The sequence below is a fragment of the Staurois parvus genome, unplaced genomic scaffold (genome assembly GCF_062004578.1).
Source record: "Staurois parvus isolate SC_StPar_1 unplaced genomic scaffold, SC_StPar_1.0 ptg000270l, whole genome shotgun sequence".
NCBI classification, from domain to species: domain Eukaryota; kingdom Metazoa; phylum Chordata; class Amphibia; order Anura; family Ranidae; genus Staurois; species Staurois parvus.
This window is the reverse complement of record NW_028318066.1, coordinates 3,270,310-3,292,589: the sequence shown is the minus strand read 5'-3', so window position 1 is coordinate 3,292,589 and position 22,280 is coordinate 3,270,310. Positions and strand designations below refer to the sequence as shown.

At 40.7% G+C, this 22,280-nt stretch overlaps 1 long non-coding RNA gene across 1 annotated transcript; it reads left to right on the top strand.

Moving 5' to 3' along the window:
• Positions 1-14,035: 14,035 nt before the first annotated feature.
• Positions 14,036-18,153, top strand: LOC149459188 (uncharacterized). The gene is made up of 3 exons (XR_016313320.1): positions 14,036-14,473; positions 17,760-17,824; positions 17,910-18,153. It is a non-coding gene; the product is annotated as an uncharacterized LOC149459188 (long non-coding RNA).
• The last annotated feature ends 4,127 nt before the right edge of the window (positions 18,154-22,280 follow it).

Below are 22,280 nucleotides of genomic sequence, written 5' to 3'. Positions count from 1 at the left end.
CAACCTGGAATTCAGGTGGAAACAGCAAATCTAACTACTCCCCTTGATTTTTTTGGAGCTGTTTTTCACAGAAGAACTGTATGGATTGATTGTGGATCAATGCAATTTATATGCACATTACTGTTTCCGAATTTAAAGTTTTTTTGGGCCTAACCCTCAATATGGGTATTACTAAAAATAATGAGTTGCGGTTGTATTGGTTCACAGACCTGATTCATCATATGCCCATGTTCTCTGCTGCCATGGTCAGGAATAAATATGAGAATATATATTTATGCCTTTCAAGGACAATATACTCTATTGTCCTCAGGGTGACCCTAAATATGATAGGCTCCACAAAATTCAGCCCCTCGTAAATCACCTTAACTAGAAATTTGCAGATGTGTATTATCCCCAGCAAAACATCTGCATTACTGAGTCCCTCATTAATTTTTCTGACCGCCTTGCATTCAAACAATTTCTCCCCAGCAAGTGTGCTAGATATGTGTAAGACCTGTGAGAGGGCAACAGACTATCCATGTAATTTACCAGTTTATGAGGGAAAAGATAGTCATGTGGAGCCCCCTGGATGCCCAGACTACATGGGAAGCAGTGGCAAGATAGTTTGGGACTTGGTGTCACCCTTTTTTCACATGGGGTACAACTTATATGGGGACAATTTTTATTCAAGCGTGCCACTATTTAGACATTTGTACAATCTTGGAATTGGTGCATGTGGCGTCATGTGACCTAATCACTGGGATTTCCCCCAATGGCTTGTAAATACAACTTAGAAATGGGGAGAAAGCCTACTTGAAAAATAATGAATTGGTCACAGTGAAGTGGAAGGACAAACAGGATTTTTTCGTCTTATCTTCTATTCAGACACGACCATCCATGGCAGCTGGTGTTGTTGAAAAGCCCCTCTGTGTCCACAACTATAACCTTAACATGGGAGGGGTGGACTTCAACGACCAGATGATGAAGCCGTACTTAGTATCCCATAAAGCCAAACGCTGGTACAAAAAAGTGTCTGTTTATTTCAGTTGGCTCTGTACAATGCTTTTGTGCTTTACAAAGCAACTGGACAAAGTGGATGCATGTGAGTATTGCCATGAACATCATTTTGAGTGCAGTAATTCTAGCACTAGAACTCCTGTGTAAATCTAAAGTGGTAGCATGTAAAGGCTTTTAAAGCGTCGCCTATGGATAATAACATTGTATGTAGCTTGTCGCCGTTGCACGGGGCGTGCGCAGTTTTATTTGTTTACAAACGGTTTTTATTTTTAAGAAATAGTCTGTAAAATAACAGTACAGCTTCAACAATGTGTACAGTTGTAACAAAGCACAGTTGAATTATACATTTCAAAAAGGCATAATCATATCGAAAAAGAAAAAATGAAAAGAAAAGAAGAAGAGAGAATAGAATCTAAGTACATGATAAATATAAATAGATAGGTAGAATTATATATCTGCCAACAGTATAAATCAGGCCATCCTCAAATGGAATGGCCCTAAGCATGCAGTAAATGTCTATAAACCTTCCAAGATTCCCATTTTCTATCAAATAAGTGCATTTTATCCAGTATGGTGTAATGAATTCGTTCCATGAGCATGACAGCATCTACTCTATGTAAAACAGAGGCCAATGGTACCGAAGGAGATTTCCAATGTAGGGCAATAGCCCACAGAGTGGATATACAAATAGTATGTATCAATCAATCTCATGGCACTAGTTTGAACCCCCGGGATTTGAACACCCAATAGGCAGGACTGTATAGTCAGATGTACCGGGGTACCCATCAGTGCAGTAACTACCTCGGATATCCTGCGCCACACCAAGGATAAAGTTGGGCAAGCCCAGAATGTATGTACCAAAGTACCGGTAAGGCCACAGCCACGGAAACATAAGGGGGACGTCTGTGGATACAAGACATGTAGTCTTGACGGGGTATAATACCATCTGGTTAATACCTTGAGGGCAGTCTCACGGACAGAAAGGGATATGGAGCTCTTACATGTGTTGTCCACCATGGAGTCCCAATCTTCATCCGAAAAGGTGATATCACTATCCACCTCCCATTTTTGTCTGTATAAAGGAGGTGTGGGAAAGGAACTGACCAGGAATTTATGATACAAATCGGAGATACGACCCTTGCCCCTAGGAGAGTCACGGCTAATACGTCCAAAGAACGAAATCGGAGATGAAGGTATGAGGCCGAAGTGTGAATTAAAAAGTCTAATCTGTCGATACCGATGATATTCCCGAACATAACGGAACATCAAAAAGTACGCGCAGCATCTCAAAGGTAATATAAGACCCACCTCTTTGAAAGTCAGACAACCTAATAAGGAATCTATCATACCATCAACGAAACGCCTGTGGAAAAGAAAATGCTGTAATGAAATTAGGGTCATCAAAAAATGATACACCTGGGGAAACAGAAGAGACCAGATTTAGTTTAAGTTTATATCGGGACCAAAGTGTCAATGAATGTGCCACAATAGAGTTACAAGTACTTAACGATCGAGGGGGTATTTTGGACCACAAGATAGCCGGCAAATAAAATGGACGTATAGATTGAGATTCAAATCTGATCCACGGGATCTGGGAGTTAATAGTTGCCCATTGTGATAATTGTGCAAAACGGCTGACAGGTAGTGGAGCCAAAAATTGGGAAGACCAAGGCCCCCTGTCCACTGCGGTCAGTACAAAATCGATGAGGTAAAACGGGGACGTTTATTACGCCAAATAAAATTATTAATCAGCCTCTGAAAATGGTCTAGGAACGTTTTCGAGACAGGGACTGGGAGTGCTCTAAATAGATAAAGTAGTTTAGGCAGAATATTCATTTTGACTGCCGTGACTCTACCCAGGAATGAGATAGGGTAACTATGCCAAATCTTCAATAGAGTAGAGAGGCGCGATATACATGATGGGTAATTAGCAGCAAACATATTTGAGTATCTGGGAACGTCCGCAGTTTTAAAGCATCTCATGCTTGGTATCTATTTACTTGGCATAAAATCTTATTTTATATTTTACCAAACAGTTTGCCAGTATATTGTGTTTTTGTGCATTAAAATTCAAAAAAGTATATTTTCTTAAAAAAATTAACTATTGAAAAATCGCTGCACAAGTACTGTGTGGCTTAAAGAATTGCAACAACAATCATTTTATTCTGTAGGGCGTCTGCTTTGAAAAATATATGTAATGTTTGGGGTCTCAAAGTAATTTTCAAGCAAAAAATACAGATTTTTTCATGTGAACAAAAAGTGTCAGAAAAGGCTTGGTCTCCAAGTGATTAGAAAAGTGAATGATGTGTGTTATAAGCTTCTAATGCTGGACATAAAATGCCAATATTACACCCCCCCCCACCCAAATGACCCCTTTTTGGAAAGTAAATACCCCAAACTATTTGCTGAGAGGCATGTTGTGTCAATAGAATTTTTATTTTTTGCCACAAATGTTTGGAAAATGACAAAAAATGTTTTGTTTTGTTTTATTTTTTACACAAAGTTGTCATTTAAATGATATGGTGCTTACACATGCCATGGGTATATTTGGAATTACACCCCAAAATACATTCTGCTACTTCTCCTGAGTATGAGGATATCATGAGGGACTTTTTGGCAGTCTAGCCGGCTACAGGACCCCAAAATCCAATAAGCTCCTTCAGGCTTTTAAAGGGCTTTATTTTCACATTACACTTCCTGATTACCTGCCACTGTTCCAGAGGCCCTGAAATACCATAATCCTCCCCTCATCCCCAAAATGACCCATTTATGGAAAGTAGACACTCCAAGGAATTTGATCTGAGGCATGGTGAGCATTTTGCAGATCTCGTTTGTTGCCACAAGTTTTTGGAAAATGGAGAAAGAAAATGTTTTTTTTTCAAAACCTTGTGAGATTAGATCTGCAAAATACTCACCATGCCTCTTATTAAATTCCTTGGGATGTCTACTTTCCAAAAAGGGGTTATTTGGGGGGGGGGGGGGGGGTTGTGCTATCCTGGCATTTCAGGGCCTCCAAAACTGTGTTAGGTAGTGAGGAAGTGATGTAAGGAAGTTATGCACCTTCAGACTTTCAAAGGGGTCATTGGATTTCGGGCTCCTGTATGTGACTAGGCTCCTAAAACATCACACATGTGGTATCCCCATAATCAGGAGAAGGAGCACAATATATTTGGGGTGTAATTCCACATATACCCATGGCATGTGTGAGCATTATATCATTTAAGGGACAACTTTGTGTAAAAAAAAAAAATTTTTTTTTCGTCATTTTCCAAAAACTGGTGGTAAAAAATAACTATTCCTCCCACTGGTGCCCCATCATTAGTGTCAGTGTGGGAGGAATATTGCCCTATCATTAATGTCAGTGGGAGGAATAGTGCCCCATCATTGGTGTCATTGGGAGGAATAGTGCCCCATCATTGGTGTCAGTGGGAGGAATAGTGCCCCATCATTGGTGTCAGTGGGAGGAATAGTGCCTCATCAATGGTGTCAGTGGGAGGAATAGTGCCCCATCATTGGTGTCAGTGGGAGGAATAGTGCCTCATCATTGGTGTCAGTGGGAGGAATAGTGCCTCATCATTGGTGTCAGTGGGAGGAATAGTGCCTCATCATTGGTGTCAGTGGGAGGAATAGTGCCCCATCATTAGTGTCAGCGGGAGGAAAAGTGCCCGTTTATTGGTGTCAGTGACACCAATGATGGGGCACTATTCCTCCCACACTGACACTAATGATGGGGCACTATTCCTCCCACTGACACCAATGCTACTTACCTTGCTGACCCCTGCTCCCTCCCTCTCCCATCCACAGCCAGCATAGACGGCTGCAGCAGCACCATCTGCTCTGCCCAGATCCTGGCCATGCTTACCTTACCTATCAGCTGTCTTCCTTCTCTGGCTGCTCTCCTCTTCACCGGCTCTGGATGGTCTCTCACTCGATCTTCTTTGATCTTTGTGCTGCTGCTCGGCCACACAGCCAGTGGGCCACTTGGGATCACTGCAATGGGTCACAACGATCACAAGGTATAAAGCCATTCTCATTTGCTCTGTGCTTTCTGCCTGTGATGAACACTTGCCATTGACAAGTGTGATCACAGGCATTGTTTACAGTTGTGATCACTGCGATTGATCATAGCAACCACGTGGTACAAAGACATTTTCAATGATTTTGTAGCTTTTTTCTGTGATTTGCACTGTCCAATGACTGTGTTCACAAGCCTTAAGAAGCAAATGAGCACAAAGAAAAGACATGTAAAGATAGCCATCTGCCTTACAATGGTTGGTGCTGAAGAGGTTAAGATCTGATCATGAAATTCTGACATCCAGCACCATAGCACTACAGGGTGTTTCCATCACATTCCAACAGGAACATACAGTATGTGTAAGATAAAGGTCAGCTTTAGAATAGCTTCAAGGCAGAGTATATAAGAGGAGAATTCTTTCACTTTCACATTGATGTACATGACATAATTTACCTGCACTTACAAGCAGTAAATGTTGATTTTGTCCTTATATTATAATTGTTACCTGTGCAGGTATGTCTTTACTATTAGTTTTGCCTGCGATGTTTTTTTGCAGACTTGGGTTTAGGTTACTAGGCTGGTTTTATCATGATCCTACATAGTACATAATGATATGCTTTTTCCAATAAATGAAGGGTAGGGGAATATAATACAAAGAGAGTTTAATTGGAATGTATTTATCTTTTTATTTATTAATTTACTTAATTTTGATATCCATTACATTTTTTCCAGTCCTATACAAAGTACAGCAACACTAGTGATTTCCCCTACAGAGCTTGGAGTTTAACATGTAACGTGTCCAGTAGCAGTAAAAACACATACAGATTCATACCACCACTCAAGACTTGCTCCCCTTACCATGCATGGACAATCTGGGTGCAGGCTCCCATAGCCCTTCTCCTCTCTACATCAAAGGATAAAAGATAACAGCTGCACACCAATATTAGCTCTCCAATCTTAGTTCAGCAAAGTGACTGCATACATCATGTTTCCACCCGAAAAACCTCCTCACGCCGGCCGCATGCAAATGTGCGTCCTCCCGGCTGAGAGCGTGTGGAGATCTGTGTTGTTTATACACAGGTTTCTCCCCCGTCGGTGATACTCGACGATCGCCAGGTGCAGGCAGGGAATCACCAGCCGGGACCCGGTGATTGGCAGCCGAGGCCACGAATGGCGGCGTGGGTAGGTCGCGCACAGCTGGCACGCGACTCCTACCCGGAAATGCAAAATCACGCCTATATATACGTGATTTTGCGCACCTCTGCTGCCCTGTAGCAGTATTTCTGCTATGGGGGGGGGGGGGACGGTTAATGTTTTTCACAGCTCCCGGCTTGCTCATGTTGGAGATACAACAGCATGTACTATATAGTATTGTGTGTTAATATCACTTGACCAGTAGATGGCACTGTACAGTAAGGTTACTAGTTGTGCATATGTGTAAAACTTGTTGGTTCTCTCTCTTCCTATTCTTCTCTTCCTCTCTTCAAAAACCAAGATGTCTGCTGAAATGTGTTGTATGTTTGCAACTTAAGCCACACAAGTAAAACATTGTTCTGCCTCATCACAAGCTACCAGTGTCTTCTCTAACACATAACCAACAGGTTATGGGCCCAGCTCCAGACACTGGAAAAAGGAAAACTACAAGCAAGTAAGTGCTGCATTTACAATCCTACCAAATCCTGTGTGAGGAAACAAGAGCTGTATCCAATTCACTGAAAGATGGCAAGTGCTTCATATATGAAGTTTACAATAGCAAAGCTCAACAATACCAACTACCAGCTATGGAAGTTTAAAATTTAAATGCTGTTATCCAAAGATGACTTGTGGCAGGTACTAGATACACACAGACCCAATGACAACCCGGAAGAATGGGACAGAAAAAACAGGCAAGCAAAAGCAGTCATAAGCCTGTTAGTGGAGGACGATCAACTCATTCATATAAGGAAAGAAAACACAGCTAAAGGTATGTGGACTGCATTACAAAAACTGCATGAACTTGCAAACCTAAACAGTAAACTATATCTGCTACGCAAACTGTATAAGATGAGGCTGGAAAAAGGGCAGGAAATGGGTGAACATATAAATGCTATGCTAGAAATTGTGGACCAGCTGGGGGCAATAGGTGAAGAAATGAAAGACAATCATGTTGTGGCACTACTGCTATGCAGCCTTCCAGAATCATACAGTGCCCTTATAAATGCTCTAGAAACTAGACCGGAAACTGAACTGATGCTAGAATATGTTAAGGGAAAATTAATTGAATACAGCAGAAGAAAGGAAAATTTGCATAGTGAAGAGAACGAGAGACCAGAGGCAGCTCTGAAGGTGCATGAAGGCATAAGACAAAGCAAAGAAACCAGGGTATGTTTTCGCTGCAAAAAGGCCGGTCACCTGAAAAAGAACTGTTGTATCTGGAAAGCTGAGCAGCGAAAGCGGGAGCTACCCACAAGAGAAAGAGCTATGAAAAGGTCATGAAAGAAAATGAAAGTGCATCATGGAGTGGTACTTTTAAAGTGACTCAGAATAGTACCTCACACGGATGGTACATTGATTCAGGGGCAACAAGTCACATGACAAGCGACGAGACATTCTTCACAGAAATTGATTTTAGTGTAAAAGATAAAGTCTTCCTAGCAAATGGGGAAAGTATTACAGCGGAAGGTAATGGTCAGGGATTTCTGAACTGCAAAACATCATCAGGGGCAAGCAGAGCATCCTTGTAAAGAATGTTCTATATGTTCCAAGCCTAGAAGGAAGCCTCCTATCAGTTAAAACCCTTGCAAGCAATGGACTCACTGTCCAGTTCAGAGGTAATGAATGCACAATTCAAAATGGAAAGCAAATTCTAGCAAGAGGAAGATTAAATGAACATCTGCACAAAATAGTCACTGAAAGTGAGAAGGCTAATGCGGCAACTCATAACCCACATGACAAGTGCATCCACCTGTGGCATAGAGGATTGGGGCATCGAAACCAAGAAGCTATAAAGGACTTTGCAAAGAGAGGTCTATCAGAAGACATGAAAATATTGCCTTGCCACACACTCAGCAAGTGCATGTGTTGCATCAAAGCAAAGGCCACCCGAACCTCTCTTCCACAGACCAGTCAGAGTAAAACCATTAAACCCATGGAACTGATACACAGTGATGTGTGTGGACCAATGAAAACGATCACACCTGGCGGGAACAGATATTTACTGACTTTTATTGACGATTATTCCAGGTACACAATAACGTATCTAATGAAGCACAAAAGTGAGACATTAGCAAAACTTCAAGAGTTTGTAGCTATGACAAGCAACAAGTTTCAAAGGAAACCTGGAATAATACGCACTGTCAATGGAGGGGAATATATGAATAAAGAGATGGAATCATACCTAAAGAAACAAGGTATTATACACCAAACAACTGTACCATACACTCCTGAGCAAAACGGCGTAGCTGAAAGAAAGAATCGCACTCTTGTAGAAATGACCAGATGTATGATTTCGGACGCTGCCTTACCTAACAAATACTGGGGAGAAGCAATAATGACTGCAACATACCTACAAAACAGGATCCCATCAAAAGCTATTGAGAGTACACCATATGAAATGTGGAATGGATCAAAGCCTAATGTAGGACACATCAGAGTGTTTGGCTGTAAAGCATATGCCCACATTCCAAGTCAGAAACGCTCCAAGTTGGAGAACAAAGCCATAGAAGGCATTCTGGTGGGCTACAGTGAGCAGAGTAAGGGATATAGAATCCTTTATCCAAAGACCAACAAGGTCACAGTAACCCGCAGTGTTTATTTTGATGAAAGTGAAGCACCAGGTAATACAATTCTTAAAAATTGTGGAGAGGATTTACGCGCTGAATCGGCAAGAGACACGGACCCATGCGAAGCAGGACAAGAGCCAGAACAAGAAGTGGAACTTACAATCAATGAGCCAATAGAACCCACTGAACAACAAGAAATCAGAAGATCCTCTCGAATGACAAAAGGGATACCACCCCGCAGGTTATCATACGCTGCTAAAACACATCAAACACAGGAGCCAACATCCTGGGAAGACATAGAAACTTTGCCGAGAAGGGAAGCCGATCAGTGGAGAAAAGCAGCTGAAGAAGAAATAAAATCACTTCAAGAAAGTAAAACTTGGTCACTAACAGAACTCCCTCCTGGTCGCAAAACCATCGGAAGCAAATGGACTTTTAAAGTGAAATATGATGCAGAAGGAAACATCCATAGATACAAAGCAAGATTAGTTGCCAAGGGATACTCCCAGAAATTTGGAGAAGATTACGATGAGACATTTGCTCCAGTTGTGAAACATTCTACCATAAGAACACTCCTTAGTATTGCTGCCGGAAAGGGAATGCAGGTAAAGCACCTAGATGTCAACACTGCCTTTTTGTATGGAGACATCAAGGAGGATCTGTACATGGAACAGCCACCAGGATTTGAGAAAGAAAAGAACCTTGTATGCAAACTGCAAAAGAGCATCTATGGGCTCAAGCAAGCGGCAAGAGCATGGAATGAAAAAGTGAACGAAATACTCAGAAAAGAAGGGTTCTCAAAAAGTAAAGCAGATCCATGTCTGTATTCAAAGAATCAAGAGAACAAATGGACATTCATCCTAATATACGTCGATGACATCTTGACATGTTTTGAACAAGAAGGGGACTATGACCAAATAGTTCACAAACTGAAACAAAATTTTGAAATTAAAGAGTTGGGGAACATTACTCACTACCTAGGAATTCAAATAGAGCGGGAAGAGAATGGAAGCTATCTTCTTAACCAAAGTCAGAAAATTACAGAAATGTTAGAACAGTTTCACATGCAAGATGCAAAGGAAGTGAAAACACCAATGGAACCTGATTATCCAAAAAATAATGGAACAGAAAACTTGTTACCTAACAATGATTATTACCGCAGGGCAATCAGAAAATTGCTATACACCACCACCGTGACAAGACCAGACATCGCCCTAGCAGTGGGAATACTTTGCAGGAAAGTCAGAACAAATCGGATGAAGCTGCGACTTCCAGCATCATCAAACCCAAAACTGATTGGATATGTGGATGCCGATTGGGCTGGAGACACCACTGACCGCAAATCTACAAGTGGTTACATCTTCCAGTATGGACAAGGAACCATAAGCTGGTCTAGTCGGAAACAAGTGACTCTTGCATTTGGATTCGTCAACTTCTACTAGACATGGGACTGAATATGTCACAACCCACACCCATCTTTGAAGACAATCGGGGATGCATAAAGCTTACACACTCTGAGAAGATTAACCCAAGAACCAAGCACATTGATGTAAGATATCATCTGCTCAGAGACATGCAAGAACAAGGAGTTGTCGACATCCAGTACTGCCCATCAGAGGAGATGACTGCAGACGCACTCACCAAACTTTTGCCAAGGGAACGTCATTGTTTTCTACAAAAGAGACTAAATGTCATATAATTATGCACATGCCGTTGAGAAGGGGTGTTGGAGATACAACAGCATGTACTATATAGTATTGTGTGTTAATATCACTTGACCAGTAGATGGCACTGTACACTAAGGTTACTAGTTGTGCATATGTGTAAAACTTGTTGGTTCTCTCTCTTCCTATTCTTCTCTTCCTCTCTTCAAAAACCAAGATGTCTGCTGAAATGTGTTGTATGTTTGCAACTTAATCCACAGAAGTAAAACATTGTTCTGCCTCATCACAAGCTACCATTGTCTTCTCTAACACATAACCAACAGCTCACAAGGATAAATACAGCAAGAAGAGCTACGATTGGAGTATGGTTGTTAACTTTCTATTCAGTAGTAGTAGTAGTAGTCACATTCATCTAGACTTGTTCTGGAATTTTAAAGACATTTCCAAACTTACTAAGCCACTTTTTCAGTTCCAATGAGTGTCAGGAAGATACTTCATTATTTACATTCACACCTAAGAATGCCTAATCCAATCACATGCAGCATGTTAAGATTGGTTGTCCAAGAGCAGGATGGGAGGTTTGAAAGTTGTGGTGCCATCCTGTCCTCCTTACATAACCCCATTGTTGGTGCCAGGAATCCTGATTGGATATTAATTCCTTGATTTCCATGAGTAAAGGTGTGAATTGTTGTCAATTAACTGGGGTAGAGATGTTAAAATGGCATTATATGGCCATACTTCTTTTGCACCCTTGTAAGTATGCTTGCTTTGTATATAAAAAAACTGAATTGTAATGTGTTGATATTATATATTCAATTGCCCCCTGCCCTGATCAACACAAACTAACATACTTGAAGCAAATCTTCTTTTTTAAGTATATACTTGTCATAACTGGATCTGTGTGCTCTTTTTCGCTATGCAGTAAGATTGGGACGGTGGGAGGGGTAGTCATTTCAAGTATATACATCCTCAGGTAAACTCTGTAGCCTGCCTTACCAGAACAAAAGGTGAAAATCAGCATGCTTTGAATGTTTAACCCTTATTCACCCACAACCTATGTCATATGTCAGCAGTAGTTTCGGGGGGGGGGGGGGGGGGTAAACATTGTATACAAACTCTTATGTAAAAATCTATACTGCTCCTTATCGAAACAAAAGGTCACAAAGCAGCATGATTTGGATGTTTAAATGTTTTGCTGTCAGTGATGTACCGTATTTTTCACTACACACCTGACCATAAGACGCACCTAAATTTTAGAGGAAGAAAACAGGAAAAAAATATTCCAAACCAATGTATTGCAGACATAGTACAGGAGATGACCAGAGACTGCAGACATAGTACAGGAGATGACCAGAGACTGCGGACATAGTACAGGAGATAAACAGAGAATGCAGACATAGTATAGGCGATGACCAGAGACCGCGGACATAGTACAGGAGATGACCAGAGACTGCGGACATAGTACAGGAAATGACCGGAGACTGCGGACATAGCACAGGAGATGACCAGAGACTGCGGACATAGTACAGGAGATGACCAGAGACTGCAGACATAGCACAGGAGATGACCAGAGACTGCAGACATAGTACAGGAGATGACCAGAGACTGCGGACATAGCACAGGAGATGACCAGAGACTGCGGACATAGCACAGGAGATGACCAGAGACTGCGGACATAGCACAGGAGATGACCAGAGACTGCGGACATAGCACAGGAGATGACCAGAGACTGCGGACATAGCACAGGAGATGACCAGAGACTGCGGGCATAGCACAGGAGATGACCAGAGACTGCGGACATAGCACAGGAGATGACCAGAGACTGAGGACATAGTACAGGAGGTGACCAAAGACTGCTGACACAGTACAGGAGATGACCAGAGACTGCGGACACAGTACAGGAGATGACCGACCAGAGACTGAAGACATAGTACAGAAGACCAGAGACTGTGGATATAGTACTGGAGACCACAGACTGCGGACACAATACAGGAGACCAGAGACTGCGGACACAGTACAGAAGACCAGAGGCTGCGGACACAGTACAGGAGACCAGAGACTGCGGACACAGTACAGAAGACCGGAGACTGCAGACACAGTACAGAAGACCAGAGACCTTTGGGGAGCGTAGGGGGGACATGAATTTGACAGGTACCTGCTCCCACTTCTGCGGACACAGTACAGAAGATCAGAGACTGCGGACCTTTGGGGAGTGTAGGGGGGGAGCGGGTACATGAATTTGACAGGTACCCGCTCCCCCTTCTGCGGAGTTTTCCTTCCCCCTCCACCCCTGTAATCTTCTGAGACACGTGACAGGTCCCGTAAGATTACAGGGCCATTCACAAAGCGCAGCTCTTCTCGCCCATGCGCAGTGGGCACCCGGCTGTGAAGCTACAAGCTGTCACATCTGGGTGCCCATGCCGGCGCCGGGGAGAGAAGACTGAAGACACCGCTGGACCGAGGAACAGGTAGGACCACTGGAGGTCTGCAGAGAAGAGCCGAGTGGCCGGCCCGGTATTCTAACACGGGGGGGCCGCTCCATATTCGCTCCATAAGACACTCAGACATTTTCCACCATTTTTTGGGGGGGAAAAAAGAACGTCTTATGGAGCGAAAAAAAACGGTATATCATACCTTGACAGCAGTGAGGTTTTAACACATGATGTGTGTAAACCTGACAAACTGGCTGTCAGATGGAATCGATTGGGCGACTATACAAGAACCTGGTCCATGGCTATTCCCCTTGAGTTTGGTGTTGTTCATACACAAAGTGAACAGCAACTGATATATCTTGGTTGATGGGTTTTGCAGATGCTGATTTTCCAGAGGCACCTGTACCTTGCTCCCGTGCTCCTGAAACCTACATTTAGGAGGCCTTCCTACGTAAATTAGAGAACAAGGACATTTTAAAAGATAGACACAAACATTGGCATCACAATTAAAATATTCTTCAATAAGATATTTTCTCCCAGCAAGTGGATGAATAAATGTTTAACCACATCTTAAAATACTGCATATTTTACACTTATGACATTTGAAGCACCCTTTCTTATCTGAAATTTTTCAGATATTTCCTGACTGGATCGGCTCTTACTACAAGTCTTTGAGTAGACCGCTTCATTTGTAGGTATGTAGTGGGGTCTCCGCACCTCTGCACACGTATTATCATCATTAGCGAGGATTTTGCTGTGCTGTCTCATGATTTTTTAAATCCTTTTGGATATGAAGTTATAAGTGTGTATAATAGGAACCCTATTTATCACATTGTGCATAGATTTTCATTTTGAATCCTCATTCTAGCATATAGTAAAGCTTTTCCTGAACTTCATCAGGGTATTATAGGAATTTCTGGTGCATTGTGAAAAGCTGTGTAGGTAGGAAGTACAAACTTGAATACTGGTAAATTTTCAGCTAGCTGTCTAGATGGTGAGCACTCGTAAAATGTAATGTAGTATTCCTATTTGTGGATTTATAATACAAGCTTGTAATGATACCACCTTGAATATTTAAAGCGGTTGTAAACCCTTACATATACCCGGTGAAGTGGCTGGCCTCAGGTGATACACAGAGACAAAACAAATTCTCCTACATAAGCTGTACCTGTCTAACTGCAGTCTTCTCTTCTCTACATTTATTCAAAGTAATGAATTTAAAAAGCTTGTCTGAGAGTTCAGAAAAAATGGGACAGTGAGCTGTGTACAGGCTGGCTGCAAGGTGATGGTCACCCTCTTCTTGTATTTCTTGGCCACTAACCACAACTGGATCCTAGTGGAACGTCTCTATCTGCACAACCTCATCTTCGTGGTGTATCTGTCTGACTGCAGCTACTACTGGGGGCTGACAATCATTGGCTGAGGACTCCCTGTGGTATTTGTCTCTATGTGGGCAAGTGTGCTGGTGCCTCTTGCAGATACACACTATCTTCCCCAGGACAAGGGTTCCTCTTCCACCTATGCCTCTGATGGAGCAGTTTGTTTAACCCCCTGGCTGCCTCTTTGCCTCCAGATACCTATTTGCCTGTTATCATTAACCTTCTGGTGAGTGTACATCTGACCGAAGTGGTGGATTCCCCTGTGTGATTAATTTCATGTTCACATCCTGCACTTTAGATTACTGCACTTTATGAATCTATGGACACTGTTTGAGCCGAGTTTCTTTTATGGACTTATAATTTTAATATTTCACGAATTACCAATGTGCAACTGCGGATATCAGTCATATTACTATTTATTGATTATTTTAGTTACATTTGTAGTGCACTTATTGTCACCTTTGCTCACGGACATAATTGCCTTACCGCTTGTTGATTTGCTGTCCATTTTATTCGCAAGTTTTATATATTTATGTGTTGCACTTTACTGTTCCACTTGATACATTTAATTTTTTATTGTGATTTTAGCCCTGCACCTTTTTTATACATACACTTGTGGGGATTGTTACCTATACCTTGCGTGCTAGCTGCTCTATAGTCATCACCAGCGCTCGCCTATATACATTTACATTTATTAATCATACAATCTTCATGTATTGTCTCCTTCCACGTAGCCTGCTGCCCACTCCTTGGATATTTTGGTCAACGCTGGGGTGCATTTAAAAGTTTACGAGCAATAAGATATGTTGATGTAAGCTTTTTCCTCATTTGTTAAATTTCCTATGAATTCTCTGCCAAAGCTTCAGTTGGCCTTTAATGCAAAAGCACTGTGTACACAAATACAAAAGAACTTAGGGTGTTAGATTTAGTTAGTTTAGATACATACGCAAACTAGATCAACTAGTTTGCGTATGACCAGCCCTCCCAAATTCAGAATCTGAAACACAATTGTTAATAATATTCCGAGATCTAAACATCTCTGCCATTAGAAACTCTACCAATAATTTTGATTAGACCACAGCTGGGTTGTGCATTTTTTTATTTCTGTTACTCATTTACTACATTCAATATCTCCAGTACCACTCTTGTCTTCAGCTTGGCCCCTTTGCCATGCAAAAAATGAAAAATGTCACATAACGAGCAAGGAGCTTACATTGATTTTGGTGGGATTTGGCGATTTGCCTTTTGTGGAGTTTCAGGAAGAGTGGCCTCTACTTTCACAGTAAGAAAATAGTTCCACTTCAAAGGTAGGAGCGCGCAGTGATTCTGGCTGGGAGACCCTGTTGCTGTGTGGTATGACTTTGTTAGTTATAACGGGTTAGTGAACGGGGGTACGCATGTCCATGTACCAAAGCCAATGGGACCCAAACAGGTTAACCTAATTTGATAATTAGGATTTTTATAGGCTAGAACTGGGGATTTTGTGATCAAATTTTCCTAAAGAAAGAGATCAAGCACATATTGTCCATTCCTTCTTCAAAAGCCATATCATGAGAGAGAGGATACACCACCTCTTATTGTGTTATCAAAGCCAACCCAATTTTTATCAGTAATGGTATATATCAGGGATCAAAATGTAACAGCAATATATTGCTTGTATTAAGAGACTATTACAACATGTCCCTCCTGATAAATCGTAAATCCACTATAAGTATAGTTAGTCATATTTTTAAGTGAGCTGAATTAAATATATTATTCACCCATCAGTTTTTTCAGGTTCACTGTTCAGCAATGTTATCTCTTCAAACAACCATTCTCATTGTTCACTATAAGCATGCACATATACATTCATTCACGGAAGAGGCTATTCCTCAATCTGTCCCTGACTGGAAACTGCTGCTATAAGCTGTTTCTAAAAGGGGGGGATTGGCTTTCTAGCTCTAAATCATATACAAAATAAGAGTGCTCAAAGATTTGCTTTCAAAGATGTCTGTGTTACCAAAACTTTCTAGCTCTAAATCATGTACAAAATAAGAGTGCTCAAAGATTTTTTATAAAGATGTCTGCGTCACCAAATGATACGATTATGACATCACGCTGCGTCCGTACGTCGTGATGTAATGATGTCCTGCATGCGCAGTAGTGATATGCAGCACGCTCTTGTGGAAAGAAGATGAAATGACACTAACAACACTGAATATCACTACAGCATTAGTGCCAATCAGAGATATGTTCTCACATAGGCAAAGAGGCGTAGACTCACACCATGACCTTGGCATCCACGTACCTCCACAATTTATCAAAGTATTTTTATTCTCATCGGCGGCCATCATTGAAATATAAACAGAAGTCCCATACAAACAGTCCAAGCTTTGAACCTTGTGCTTTTGCTTGACACAATATGGGGTGCACATATATTTACTCCCGACGAAGCTCCATTGTAGGAGTGAAACATGTTGAGGTCATTTTTCTTTTTTTGGGGTTTGAGCACTCTTATTATGTATATGAGTTAGAGCACTTTATACTTATTTATAGGACTGAGATCAAGCAACCTCTGCCTATCCTTTGATATTGATTGGAATCAAGATAACATCAATATACCTACTTATGCATGATTCCTTCCTGGATAGAGGCTTTAGGAGTTATGGGCATGGGCGAACTCTGAGATACAGTGTATAGAGCTAGAAAGCCAATCCCCCCCTTCACTTTTAGAAATAGCTTTTAGCAGCAGTCTCCATTCAGGGACAAATTAGGGAATAGCCTCTTCTATATGTACATGCATAAATTGAACAATGAGAATGGTTGTTTGAAGAGATAACATTGCTGAACAGTGAAGCTGAAAACACTGATGGTTGAATAATATATTTAATTCAGCTATGCTTTGTTGTCCACAATGGATCACTTAAAAAGATGACTAATTATACTTATTGTGGATATATGATTTACCACGATGAGGACAGGGACATGTTATAATAGTCTCTTAATACAAGCAGTATATTGCTGTTACATTTTGATCCCTGATATGTACCATTACTGATACAAATTGGTGTGACTTTGATAACACAATAAGAGGTGCTTTATCCTCTCTCTTATGATATTGATTTTGAAGAAGAAATGGACAATATGTGCTTGATCTCTTTCTTTAGGAAAATTTGATCACAAGATCCCCAGTTCTTGTCTATGAAAATCCTAATTATAAAATTAGGTTAACTCGTTGGGTCCTATTGGCTTTGGTATGTGGGCATGCGTACTCATTGAGGAAGCAAGTATTATGCCAGAGGAGGGAACCTCATAAATAGTTTGATATAGCAGGCGTAGAAGTGTTTATAGTTGACAAATAATGTGGTAGTTCCAATGTTTTATGTCACACAATACAACCACAATGGTTTAGCACAAATCTACTAGTTCTTTAATTAGATAAAATTCTATAATTATTAATATATACAGCATCTATGTATTGCTGATATTGTACTTGAAATCATTTTAAATGTTTAAAATGTTTTTTTTTTTAGTTCTAGTACATTGTCACCTGTAAACCTTAAACCGGCAGATTTTTCAAGCAGCAAAACCAGAAATGGTAGGCTAAATAAAATTTACTACTTGTGAAGACATATACATAATTTATACAATTCAGATATTGATATACCTTTTTGTACTTACAGGCTTATGATTCAGGCAAAAGACAGATGAAATTGAAGCTAGAAGAGGTAATACAGAGTATATCCTGTAAAAATGAAGCCATACAGACATTTGACCTAATGCATAATAACAGGCGCTATGGCTATGTACACATGGGTATTTTTTTAACCCTAGCTTGTAAATGCTAGTCTGAGAATCATCATTTATGGATGGTGTTTACACTTCATCAGCAAATATTTAATAGATATTTTGAAAACATCTACAGAACTCAGTCCAGTTTCCAATATCTTGAACATGCCTACTGAATTCTGCTCAAAGTGGTTCATTGTATTAAGGTAAGAAAACCTTCTGCAAGCAGTTCCCCCCCAAGTCCCCCCCCCCCCCCAAATACTTACCTGAGCCCAATCTTGATCCAATGATGTGCATGAGAGCAGCGGCTCTCTCTCTCCTCATTGGTACAGACACAACAGCTGGAGCCATAGGCTTCTACTGCTGTCAATCACAGCCAGCTGAGGTGTGAGCAGGGAGGCGGGACTGAGCCGCATTCTGTGTGTCTTTTGGACAGAGAGCCGGGTTGGGAGTGAGCATGCACTCAGCTGGCTGGAGGGGCCAGGAGCACTGGCAGGGGACTCAAGAAGAGGAAGATCAGGGCTGCTCTGTGCAAAAACATTGCACAGAGCAGGTACGTATGACATGTTTCTTATAAAAAATTTAATAAAACGTGAGCCTTTAGAATCACTTTAATGTTTGTTAAGGGTGCAGCTAGCATTCCTGCATTTTACATTTCCAGATTACAATTTGAAAATATTTCTTGAAAACATACGATTGTGCCGCATTTCTCTTAATGTTAACCAATGCTAAATATAAATAGCAAAAAAAACCCCAATGTGAAAAAAATATAAAATTAATATAAATATAATAATAAACAATGTACACAAAGAACTAATGAATAATAAAGTCCATCTCTATATCGTGATTCTTTCAATATATAATGATGACTTGTGCCATTCAAATCTTCCTTTTGACATACGCAATGTGCCTTCACAACACTGACACCACTTGTGCTCTCACCTGAAATTTTTGACCGCACAATTAAGTTTTGTTACCTGTGTTTATCTGTGGGTTGTTTTTGTACTTGCAGTCCCACATGATAGCGTGCAACGGTTCCATTAACAAGATTTTGATACTTATAGGATTTGTTATGTGGCTATTCCGCTCAGCATGCATTTACACTTTACCTGTGGGAATATGTTATAATGCCACGATTTAGGGAAGAGTAGAGATCGAGTATTACATTCCCCTTTTTAATTCTGGAGTTTTAGTGAGGAGAGGTCTGGGAAATATATGTACTTGGCTTCAGTCTTCAGCAAAATGGCCACCATTAAGCCCGCCTCCACTCCAATTGATTGATGGATGGCCTCCCTATAATACACAGCACTAACCCTGATAAAGTCACGTGACATTGTGACGATACGCGTGGGCTGGTGGTGACACAATGTCCGGCGTGCTGATGCAACTTCCGGTGCGGACGCCATCTTGGAACTCCTATTGAGGTCAATGTATTAGTACACCCACAGCATGTGGATAGGTACTAAAGGCTTGCAATTTCTAGTCAAATGAGCTAACACTTCTAGGACCACTGAGAGGAGGCTGTATGCAGGACCTAGATTACCAGAGAGGGAACTGACACGGCGGTGGACCTGACATCCTTTGGAGGGAGTCCGGGTTCCCAACCGGTGGTGTTTGATTGTTTAAAGCGTTTTGACCTTGCAGGGTAACCGCATGGAGGTGAGGGGCCATTGCACCTAGAGTGGGATTCATAGTATCCTGTTGCACATTTTGGTGATTACAGGACTACAGAACACCTCCACCATTTGGATGGCTCTGGACACTTTTCTATATTTTGGACACTTAATTTTTTCACTTTTTAGGTCACGATAATTATTATTTTTGGGGTCTGGTTTTTTGTTTATGTTGGTGGGTGGATTATCCACTGTTGATTTATGTTTGTGGATATATGGAAAGTGTGAAGCATTGTTTGAAGTCACATATTTTCAAGCTTATTTAGAACCCCCATTTGGGGTTATGTATCACATCTATAGGCATTTAGCCTATTTTTTATTTTTTTTGTGGTGTTCACCCATCCCCAGTAGGGGGTCACTATTGTGTATATAGTGATTGTTAGTGATTTACAGGCGTTGAGCCTGATTTTTTTCTTTCTTTCTTAATTATCACGGATTCACTTTATTTATCCCATATTGGAATCACTGACATTGTTTTTATTCACAAGTTATTTTGAGCTTATACATGCGTTTATTCATTTGATTTCTCTTTCTTTTTTTTGTAGGTTTACCACAAGGAGTGGTTTCACTGATTCACTTTGTTTTTATCCCCCAGTGGGATCACTATTATTTCTTTCACACCAGTTTATCCAGGGCATGTAAAATTTACATGCGTTTAAGTCACTATTTTTTCACTGGTGTTGTCGTTTAGGAGTTTTCTCAGTTTCACAGCATTTAATATGTGTATTAATATTGTGTTTATTTGTGGATTATCTTACTTAGGAGAGGGGGTGGAGAGGTTGTGGGGTTTATGTCTTATTTGACTTAGTTATCTATTATTGATTGTAAGGGAATACTGTTCACCTATGAAGTATTGAGGTTCACATATAGCTCCACATTTTACAATAGTGATATATAAGCTGCCAAAAATAATCGGCAGAAAATAGAGTTATTGCCATTTGCCAATAGAAAAAAGATAATGATAATTCATACATAAATAGTGTTGCACTAACTCATATAGACATAATAGTCCATAAACAGATTCAAATGTGATAGTTCAATCAAAATATAAAATATAAATATACATATAAAGTGCTTGAATGGTGAAAATCAAATAAGGTGCTTGAATGGTGAAGAATCACTACGATATGCTCAGAATAAATAAAGTCTATTTGAAAAACACGGTGCTCCACCTTAACTCAATGTTCCTCCACCTAAAAATATATATGGATGGCCGCTCACCTCCTACTGTGGACCCATTAGATTAATACAGGTCAACCAGGCATGGTAATTCCAAAACGATGCACTAGATGGCAGCAGAGAGCTGATGACAGGCACCACCTTCAACAACAGTATAAGGGCTCATGTACACTGCAGCTGATAAACTCACATTTAGGAGCCGTTCAGCGTTTTTTCAGCAGCCCTTGGACTCACCCTAATACATCTATATATTGTCCCAACCTGGCCCCTATGGAATGAATACAATTCACTATTGGACGGCCGGGTGGATTATCTTTATTCTTATGCAATTTAGAGATAGTATATATGACTGGAATCCTACATGAGTCAGGCAATACATACCTTCCTTCTTTTTAATTTAGGATACCTTTTGGATATACCCTTGTGTATCAATTTATCCTATTCTTTCTTATATTTACTGGTTGGGTTCGAAGATAAGAGGCAATAAGTATCTGTATCATTCAATTGTTGCTGTAATTCAGCCGTATAATAGGGTTTGGAGAGAACTACAATCCCCCTCCCCCATTTGTCCACAGGTCGGATCACTATGTCATCTCAGCTTTCAAGACTTTTAATTCCCATCTCCAGTTCTCTGATCTCTTTACATTTTTTAATCTCCATCTTTTGAAAATCTTGAGATACCATCCTCTTATAAACATAAATATGTCCATTATCATTATTTTGTGGGTTGAATAGTGACTTATTTCTCAAATTTGTATGTTGGTAATTATTTGTGACCATTTTATTAATCACCATTTTTTCCTTTGGTTTTCCTAACATATATTTTTTTAAATTTAAATTTTCTCACATTTCTGAAGATCCACATATACATTGAATTTATTTATGTTTGTTTTGGGGGCAAATTGCAAGCCTTTATCAAGGACTTTGATCTCATCTTTACTAAGTTCGACTCCAGTAATATTGAATATTCTATCACCTATTGATCTCTTTTTCGCTTGTTTTTTCCAGCCTGCTCTGCACCCCCTCCTATGTTTGGATGTCTTCTTACTGGCACCCCTCTTTCTTGCCATGGTTGGGGTCTCTCTTGTCTCCTGTCCACTAAAAAATCTCTTGGGGTGTTATACTAGGTCTCGTCATATCTCAGGGCTTCATATCTGTTGTATAATGGTAGTGGACTTCTCTCATATGGTCTATACCTATTGTAAGGACTTCTCTCATAGTTCTAAGGGTGTCTTGGTCTTCTATACTGATTTGGATGGGGTCTGTACTCATTCCATTGGTTTCGCCAGTATGGGTTCCCTTGAAATCCATTTGGGCCTCTCGGGTTCCAGGTTCTTTTAGTTGTTCTATACATGGAATTTCCACCATGCTGGCTCTGTGGCAATAAAGGTTTCATTGGAGGCCCTCTATTAG